Raw genomic sequence first — 11410 nt, 5'->3', positions numbered from 1 at the left:
CTTTACTACATCTTTACATAGTATAAAATAAATTCCCTTCCGCTATCTGCTCGCTTAGACCTTTTAAACTACGCAACGGATTTTAACGCAGTTTTTAGCAGTACATAAATTATACATATTATAATTAATTATAATACATGTACACCCGTGCGAAGTCGAGGCAGGTATCTAGTATATAATAAAATCTTATTATCATGACGAGGTTAAAATTGTCTGTATATTTGTTAGTATGATAATGTTTTACATAAAAATAGCTGACGAAAATAGGTGAAATTTAAAAATTAAGAAACCAACGTGACAAGCGGATGTTATGACCCGGAAATGATTACACGCTTTACATGTAGATTCGGGTCACTAGACTGTAATATTTGGGTAAGTATTATGTTTTACACCTGGGAAATAGCAGCATATTCTTTACACTTCAGCGATGATTATGATAATTTTATAAAATTTCTAGGTTTCCACAGATAATTACAGTCGTTGTATCTTAATCACAACTAAATTAAAATAAATTGAAATAATGTAAAACCTTATTTTAAACAAATTTCTACTTCCTGTTCATCTCAATATATTAACTTATATTAAACAAATATATCGCGTAACGTACATACAAAATTGTGAATGAAATAAAAACTAGCACGTGTAGTCGTTAAAATGATTAATAATATACTGCACAATTAAATACCAGTTGAATAATTAGACAAATAACTAAATAAAAATATATTAACGTTTTTAGGAAATATATCATGACTTGAGAGCAATCAACCGATTTAATTTATTTCTATTATTGTACCTTTTTGTGAGAGACTCGTGGTCTAGTGGTTTACAACCCGAGATAGATCACAAGTCATGAGTTCGAATATGACCATGACAAAATAAATTTTATGTAATTTTGTACTTTTAACTAACTCTTTGATAATGAAAACACCGATAACAAACTAAAACCGTAGTAGAGTCGCCTCTTCCACGATAAATAGTATATCCACGATATATAGCTAGCGAAATGTGGCCATCTTAACGTAAAGATCATAACAATGTCGACAGTGTGTCTAATCCATCTGGGATAACAATAGTACTAGGTACCCATTTGTAACGTTCATAACAAATAGGTAGCATAAATTTAAGTCTAAGTCTTTATGTATAAAAGAAACAGATTATCTACTTTAATATTGTATCAAGACTAATTGGATACTTCTGATTATACGGTAATAATAGGTATTTTCTTGGTACATAAGAAATTTTAATACAAAATCATAAATAGATCCTATTGTAATCACATAAATAAATCCATATATATATTTATAAAATTAATATAACCTACGTGCCTACCATACATTGTATGACCCGATGAAGGTTATGTTTAATAAGAATGTTTTATCCATCTAGGCATTACATTATGTTAGGGCGTTATGAGGGAGACACTACATTCATTAATATTCCATTGAATAAATTCAAAATAAGATATTTATATACTTATTAATATATTGACGGCCTCAGTAATCTAGCTATTTAGCCCACCGCTTTACTTCCAATAGTCGCGGGTTCGATGTACGTTACAAATATTTGTATTCATAAATATGATTGTTTGCATCGGTCTGGGTATTTTTATGTATTTTTATGTATTTAAAAAAATATATGTATATATTTGTATCAGTTTTCTAGTGCCCCTAATACAAGCTCTACTTAGGGTCTAGATGTATCAGAGCTTCATTACAATATAATTTAATAAAATAAAAGCCTTTGTTTTACTTGTCCATTATTATTACCAAAGCTATAATCAGATTAAGATTTCAATCTATCGCTCATTAATGAACTTTCGTCAATTTTAATAGAAAAAATATATATACGCAAATATAAGTATTATATAGACAGATTATATAGACAGACATTTTGGGTTCATAGATTCCGTGTCTTTATACTACTAAGAGGTTATATGAATAAAGTAAACTAGAATTGTCACTTACCATCAGATGGGTCTTCAGCTTGAGTCTTGAGTTTTTTATGTAATTGGAATGGTGAACAATCACCATTCCAATTATATAAAAAAACTCCAGAAATACAAACAATAGAGAGAAGTATTTTCATATAATTTATTTTGTATACGTAAGTATGTAACTTTAATGTTTATATTGAATTCATTTATAGAAGTATAGATGATACTGTAAATTCACGGAGGGACTTATGTAGCCGCTGAAGGTGGCACCTTGCTCCGTGCTGAAGTCCTGCCTATCATAGAAGAGTTTGATCTGAGAGCACGGCTAACAGTTAGAGCTTAGGCTGAGGCTATTATAATTTCGACCATAGTTTATTCAAACGAGCTATATCAGAGAACACTATTACTAGCAGATAATTATTTAAAAACTATTAGATATTATAACTTAACAACTTATTACAATGTCTATAGACCACTTTGCCCTTACAGTTACAATTGGCAAAGTTATTGCCTATTCATGAATTATCCAATAAAATCGAAGGCGGGCATAATACAGCTAAGTCACGTATACAACTCAGTTATATAGATCTGAGTCATTTATTATTGGAAGCAATGTAAGTAGAAGGGAATAGATAATACAATAGCTGCTTACAGTTATTACTCAAACAGTGAAATATGTCAATAATAAGATAATTATGGAAAATGGACTGTAAAAGAACGAAGGACATACTACTATACTGTATACTATACAGTACTAGCTATTATTCATAATTTCGTCTGTTTCATATGCTATAAATCCGATCTAATCAAATTAATAAAAATTAATAAAAATTCATTGCGCCATTTGTTTCTTAAAAGGTAGCAAACAGATACACGGATAAACTATGGCATTTATAATATTACTATAGAAAAACAGATCATGTACTTACTCATCTACATACTTTTATACAAAGCTTAGAAGTAGCATAAATTTTTATATTTTATATTTAGAAAATAATAAATATAAATATTTTTGGATAGAAAGATTAACTCAAGAAACTTGGAAATAGAGAGAAGGAAACAAAGTTAGTACAAAAACGGAACGAATAACTCAAGTATGAATATAAATTTAGAACATTTTTCATTAGTTAGTTGTTACATAAAAATACGCAATTAAGTGCTTATGTACATAATGAGACTTTATTTTTCAGAGTTATACTATATATGTGCCTGCCCAATAAATATGTGTTTGAACATTCTTTAAGTTCTCTGCCGAAAGTAGGTTTGTTTAAATGCCGATTTTCATCTTCATGCTAAAATTAGATCTTAGTTACCCAATTAGGTATAGCAATAATGAATACCTATATTAATGTTGTATTAAGATCATTAGCTATTAAATAATATTTATTTAGGAATAATTTGAAGACTAATTAGTAATACAATACTTGAATTAAAATCAAGGGCTGTTAACGTAGAATATGGTAGTTATTTATTACATTTTAATCGCGTAACTTTTGTTTCTGTCGTAAATATAACTATAGGATTAAATAAGGTAAGTATAAAGTTTCAATAAAGATATAATAAATAAATTATAGCAACTATTATTTATAGAGAGACCAGAGACTGTAAACACTGTCTCTGATTTAATTTAGGGGCTGAGCAATCCTATTATTTATATTGTTAACCGGGTCGTAAGATGAATCTTACTTGTATTTTAACAAGTCAAGCACTTTAATTGAAACTACATAATATTTTTACGTATATCTATAGATAATTAAAAAAAATAAAGGTAGAACTTCTTATAATTCCGTATAGGTATAATATTACAAATAAGTTCATAAATACAAAAGCGCCAAATTTAATCAGACATAATTTTACGGAAAAAATTGGTCGAATAAAATTCGTAACGCGTATTAACCCTTAATATCTGGGATTCATACAAGAGCTAATCAAACAGTACCTTAACCTACAGACATAAGATTCATATTCATGGTTGCGTTCGTATCGAAGCCATCGAGCGGACTACAATCCGAGCACAAAGACTCCCGATTGATATTGAATCTAAGTTATATTAAGTTACACAAAGGTTCATAATGAGTTAACCTTGCCGTTTTCAATATCCGTTCGAGTCAAATAATATTTGTTTAGGTAGATAAAATACAACTTCAGTCAATCGATGTCTACATATAAAGACCTATAGCCAACTAATCATTTCTGAAAACTTCTGATTGATATTTAATTGATTTGTGTATTCGGATATTTAAATTATATTTGAACTTCTCAATTTAATACTTGACTGATGTTATAAATGACGAAATTAGTTTATTCGTTAGTTAACTTTTTGCATTTTAACTGCTCAACCATTCAAAATATGGTGTATAAATACTATTTATATATTATGTAGAATCAGAAGAACTAAAAGCATTTTAAGTTATATCTGTCAACATATCGCAGTTAGGCAGACAAAGACGCGAGTTAAAAAAAAGTATTTTTGCAATAAATATTGCACGTTATTATTATTTTTTCATTCAACTAGGTTTATCTTCTTATTTTTAAAACCGTTTATATTTTTTAAATATTATTAATAATAATAAGAACCAAATATCAATTACAAATTAACAAATAGTTAACAATTCTTTTAATTGAAACCCAGAATAATACCAATAATAGAATATGAGAGTAATTAATTTATATTAGGAAAATGTATAAGTTCTAAATATTAATACAATAGAACAATAGCTATATAATATATATAAATCCTATTCCGGGAATAGCTTCATTAAAGTTGCGCACAAAGAGGACTGTCAAACAGTGATTACATCATAAACAAAGGATAATTTCGCATTGATCACACAAAAACATCCGTGAATCGATACACCCATAACACAGCTGCAGACGACGCCATTTTGAAGTGCTTATTTCCATTATAACATTGTACTAACTACACTGAAATGTTCTACAAAAGTTCGCGTTTTGCTTCGCGAAGTCCACAACTTTCATCTTAGCCGGGCACACTAACTCCCCAATTACGTATTACGTAAAAACAACGTTTATTACAAGCCAGTACAGATTGAATTAGCTCGCGGTGAAATTCCGCTTCCAACTTTCCGCAAATACGCCAACTTCAAGTTATCTGAAAAGTTATTTAACAAAGTTTCATAGCTTTCTTGTGCGTCGCGCGAGTTTACGTCCTAACTTGCTAAGGATTAGGTTAATTATTGTTTGAAGGTCGAATTGTTGATCAGACCTTTTGGATTTAAGGCACATCTGCGTTATCCCATCGAGAGCCGTGACTGTAGAAAGATTTTCCTTCTACAATGGACTGAGACTGGGACCGGTTGCTAAAATGACTTTGTAATGGCGTCCTCAATAAAACGATCCAATATCGTAGGCCTTTTACTTTATTTATGACTTAGTGCCGCAGAAATATCTTCAAGCGACATGTAATTCAAAATATTACATAACATTATCTCTGTCTGACATTAATTTATCCAATCTGGATATGGATTTTTTTTATGAAATATGACTTGTTTATGTAGTTTGCATTACGACTGATAATATATTACTACGACTTGTAACTCGGAGGCCAGTTTACTTACTTTGTTTCATTCAGAATAATTTGGTTTCGATTACTTTCTATTCTCATATCTGGTTACTTGATTAATGCATTGAATAAGTTACGTAAATATATTAATAAAAAAAATTTAACTTCAATTTCAATGATAATATTTTCGTAATGTTGCGTTTGTCAATCTAAAACAAAATTATTATTATTATTGTTTAGCATTTATTATAGTTATATGTATATTTATTATGTATGAATTAATTTTCAGTGATAACACACATAAAATAAACAATGAAACATTTATTTAACTCCGTCAATAGTTTTCCTACATAGTTGTCGTGAATGATTTATACTTAGTCACTAAAGTAGCACTCGTGAATACTTTTGACTGAAACTTTTCAGTACCAACTTTCTCGTGTAGGTATAAAGTAGTAAAAGTTAGTTTCACTTGTCACCTGTCACTTATCCTTGTATCCGGACCATAGGCAAGGTCAAAAAGTGATTGTAGCGTCCTCCTTACAAGTATTGAAGTAAACACAAATTAGAAGAGCGTCATCCGATAAACGTCACCTGAGTTACACTTCAAAACAATAGCTGAAATCGGCACAAACACTTATATTCGCAATTTACACAGTAACTATAACACAAAAACAATAGTAGAGAGTTATCAAAACGTCTTTCGTGTTTCAGCATAACCTCAAAACATCTTACTGACACTCCGCGACCCACAGGAATTAATAAAAAGTTTCTTTATAAAACAAGTGGGTTGTGAGCATGTTCCAAAATGGCGGAACTTCGCGTTAACTTCGGAACGTAGAGCGACGTGAAGTTGTAGGGTGCGCGACTCTCGCCGCCCGCGGTGCCGTTGCGCACTCACCCCTAACTTTTCTCATAATACCTAACTCACCGAAAAAACTTGCTAACACCCGGTATATCGATAGAAAAGTTTTTCAGTTGCGACAAAAGTAATTTTAATAGTGTATAAACGTATAAAAGTAGTTTCAAGAGTTTGTATCGCAAGTTGGCAAGTGGTGTATCGCGTGAAACTCCCTTGTAAGAGCGCGAGCCGCTTAGTCGACAGGGGTTCGGTCGTAGAAAATCAATAACTTACGGCCGACTCTCTCCGCCGCTCTCCGCGTTTAATCATACACTTTGTGAGCAAAACATTAAAACTTGTCCGTTTGTTTGTCGGAGGCGGATCGTCTGCGACGCGGGCGAGCGGGGTGGCGTGATGTACGCGGGCGCGGAAGCGACGAGCGGAGCGGGCAGCGTCCGGTCGGGGCGAGCTCGCCGCCGTTTGAGAGTTAACTTCGGATAAAGTTTTGCGAGGTGTTCTTACAAAGAAGTACGCTTTTGTACTGCAATGTGAGGAAGATTGGCGGCGGCCCCGCGCCCCGCGGCCGGCAGTTTAACTTTGGCTGCATTGTTATCGGTAGCCAAGTTCAAATTAAAAGTTTGTCGGTTGTTTAATAACTTGCCGTAGTCGCTGGTACTTACGAGTATTGCTGTCGCGTCCCACTTTTAGATTAGTTTTTAATATGTGTGCGTGACTTGTAATGACACAATGGCTTGTTATTATGAGTTTGATTAGACGATTAACGACTCCATTCTATTGTATTTAACAACTTATCGAAATTTCGTTACTGATATATATAAATAAAATAGATATTAAAATATCATAACAAATTAACTTTGTAATAGGATTCTGGTAACGTAGCATAGCGTTTTATTAATTCATACAAAAACAAAAGTAAAGTATTAATACTTTACTGGCCCAAAATTACAGTTGGAATTCTTATCATTTATTAGCATCATCTCGACCAGCTGTCATCTATTTACTGTTATAGTCTTTGTATAAAATTGTAATATAAATTAAAATAGGAATATAATTATTTTAAAAAATAAACAATTAGGTACTTTCAATAGATATTTAAATTACACATTATTAATATAGTTAAACGGGTTGTAAGAGGAAAATTGTATGGCTGTAGACGTTTCGACTAGGTTGCACTAGCTGTCGGATAATCTAAAGCCGATAGTTGAACAAACTGCCGGGATCCATCAGTATTTACATTCGCTGTTACTCAAATGAATATATTGTCATTTCGTAAAAATAGGATTTTATACTGACAAAATTTGTATAAAACAAGAAAGCTAAAAATTTTTATTACAAAATCAAGCACAAAAATAATTAGTAAAGACGAAGTTTTGTATACATTAATACAAAAGTAACATAATTTGAATTAAGATCCACCATTATTTTTTATAGTTTGGAAATCCTCCAATTTTTAATGTGGGTAAGATATACAAAGATACCTACATTGACTGAACCACTTAAAGCAAATATCGCCCGAAGTGATTTAATTCTGTAAGTAGTGAAAACAAGTTTCGTACTTAGATTATTGCCTTACTACATGCTCCCGTTATACTTTCTTCAAACAAGTCTCTAAAGAAATCTACGAACTTAATAACCTGCATAAATTGAGCTGCCATTCCTCCCTCGGGAGCAATGATTTGCAAATGAAATAGAGATGAATAAATAAATTCGTAGAGGTCTTATAAGTTTGGACGATTTGTACCACTGGTTGGTCGATTTGTCCGGTACTACAGAGGAAATATCAACTCAGTCCAGCGACAGTAGACGGTATACAGTATTAACAAGTATTTCACGAGATAAATAAGTTAGCTAAGAGACTGTTGACATTTGTACGAAAGGAATGTAACATAATACTTACCTATTTATAAAATATGTTTACCTTTATATTATTCGAACAGTTATAGATTTATTCATTACCTATTTTATGTTAACAAATAGCAATATAATTTAAAAATAATTTTATGTATTAATTAGGGAGGGATAGGGAATCCCTACATTATTTCGAAGTCAATATTTCATCTAACGGGATTCACCATAGAATACATTTATATTGTATATATATATATATATATATAATGGTAACACTTCCTCATCCGTAGTTACCAGTTTACTTACTTACTACAGCAAGTAATTATGGATAGCTTATGTGGACTTCAGCTTGTAGATATTTTGACTGCATCGGAACATTATTTCTGAGAATATTTTCAGATTCTATAATGATGTAAAACTTCGAGCATAGCCTTTTCCATAACTCGACAAGCGTTTTGGCACGTGTTTATACTGACAGCGGTTTGCATTCAAGAAATTAGGAAATCTATACTCCCTATTAGAAAACTTGGTTGTGAAATCTCAGTTTCGTAGGATAAGATATGAATATATTATTAGATTCATGATTCATAATTATAATTAGTGAATATAATGGATTTACTTCATAATACTATATCATAATACTTCATAATAATTCTTTTACCCTGTATAAGTTACGTAAACTTCTACAGGGTAAAAGAACAAGCAGGTTTTTATTTTTGTATACATATTTGTTCGAGCACTATCGAACATTAGCTATTGACAGCCGCTAGGCCGGGTCACTTTCACTTTGCCTTGCGCCTACGACGTCACCGCTCGCTTACCTTATTAATTAGACAATTAGTTCCTTGTAATATAATAACTCCTCGTATTAAATATAATAATTTACAGTCCACTACTCATTTTATTTAGGAGTCATCAAAAAACTGGTCGCCACAGTTTGTTGATGACTCGTAAATAAAATGAGTAGTGGCTTATTTAATTGTATTTTCTGCGAGTGGAATAATAAAGAGTTTATTGTTCATTATATTCAATTCATTTCAAGCAAGCTTCTATGTGAAGACCACATTAAATATTAAAATTATCAATATTCACTGAAGGGGAACAATTTTAAGATTCAATATATAAACTTTTATTTTAAAGTTCAAAATTAAAAACTTTAATTTAAATAAAATATATTAGAACTAAGCTGATTACTATTTTTAAGGGTTTCCTTTTATCAGAACCGTAAATAAAGTTTTTAGATATACTTATAGACGAAAACAACGAAAAAATAAACAATATAAAGGCAATATGCGACTTACAAACGTGTAATGTAACATAATAACTACTCCGTGATATTGTCGACATAAAAGTCTACGTTGATTTTTAGTAGAGTATACAGCAAAGCGACGCCGCGCGCGGTGTCTGTAACACAATATCATCGTACTATATGAAAATTGTAAGCTTAAAAATGTCGTTAGTAAAGTAAACATCCATTATTATTAAGTAAAAAAGACATATAAATGATTACTAATATCTCATTGGACACTGTAAATTGAATAAACACATGGCTAAATTATTACTGTTAAGCTGAGGTTAACAGAAACTTGCAGATTTTGCTAAGCAGAAGAGGAAATTCTTGTCCCAGACGGGCCTAGGAAGCGACCTTTAAAAAAAAGACGAGCACAATAGATCAATGTAGGTCGCAGTGCTACAGGTCTTAACACCAGAATTAGCACAAAATCCTCATTAAAAAAAAAGTTAACATAATTTTAAATAAGACACACTTTATTAAAGCTAACTATAACTAGTATTTCAAATTGGTAGATAAAATAAGTATTGTAAAGTCTTATTACTTTCTTTACCACTTTTGACAACATTTTTGTATAACATTTGTTTTATACTTAATTCATATTTACGTTATATAGAGTCGTTGACATAATGTTATATAGAAGATATAGAGTATAATGTAATATAAAAAAAATATTGAAGGTATTATGAAAAGACCTTTCCCTAAGATGAATAAATGTTTGTCCGGTATTTTTTTTCTCAAACATGTTGGTTCTACGAATTATTGCAGAGTCGTAGCGAAACGTAGCGTTATTAGCTACACGGTATTAAAAATATTCCTTACTGGTATGTTAATTATTTTTACTTAAGTTATACGTATTTCATTCCCATGGGTTTAGAATGAACATTTTAATATTATACGTTATTTCATAAGTTTTATTAATACCTGTTTATGTTTGTCCAAAATTTCATACTGAGCTTATACATACAAACCCTCAGCCTAATATTGCTCAGATAGTAGATTAACGGCCTCAGTGGTCTAGTGGTTTAGCTCACCACTTTACTTCTGATAGTCGCGAGATCTATTATATGATTGTTTGTATAGGTCTGGGTGTATATTCCATGTCTATTATGTATGTATACAAAAAAATATCTAAATATTTATATTATTCTATTATTTTAGTTTGTTTCTATATCAAGCATGAAGTAGAACCTATTGGTGCTATAGAGTGAGAATTCATAGGAATGTATTGTATAGTTATTGTTTTTGTTTCAAATGTAAGTTAAAAAAATATGAGGCAATGTACAAGTTAGTACTTAGTACGAGTATAGGATGCTACTTCGTTAAGTATCAATTTTGACTTAATTATGTTTTATTTCGTTAAATAAAACACAGCCATTAAGTCAAAATTGATATTATTATAAGTTTATCCTCCCCTCCCTGCCCTTCCCCTTTGTCATCGTTTATTTATTTCTGTAAACGTTATATAAATAAATGCAAGGTTAGTAGCTCTCATGTGCCGCCATTTACCCCGTTAGGGAACTAGCGTCTAAATATATAATTAATCATTAAATTGTAAGCTTTTAGTGAAAGCATGTTTATAATTGTTTTTAAATGAATTCAAAGATTTTAATACTTAATTGAGGAACTTAACACGTTTTCCCTTTTCCCCGATTTTATTTCCTGACAAGTGACATTCTTCAACCCTTTCACGGGTCATATTAAATATTGCCCTTTAAAATATATTCTTTAGAATGTAAATTAATTATGTATCGCCCCATGGGATGGTCGGCCGAAAATAAAATCCATTTGACATTTTTGTTCTCTGATCTTTTTTAGTCTACAATTTGTAGAAGTTAAGCTTAGTTAAGTGGATTTGCAGTGCAGTAGGCAAATGCATTTTAAATAATCTATATTATAACATATGTGTCGCTTTCTCGTAAGGGGTATATGTTGTTAGATTTTGTTAACATAGAT

Source organism: Achroia grisella, unplaced genomic scaffold, assembly GCF_030625045.1.
Source record: "Achroia grisella isolate CSIRO2021 unplaced genomic scaffold, CSIRO_AGI_Agris_v1 utg452, whole genome shotgun sequence".
Lineage (NCBI taxonomy): Eukaryota > Metazoa > Arthropoda > Insecta > Lepidoptera > Pyralidae > Achroia > Achroia grisella.
Note: the sequence above shows the minus strand (reverse complement) of the source record.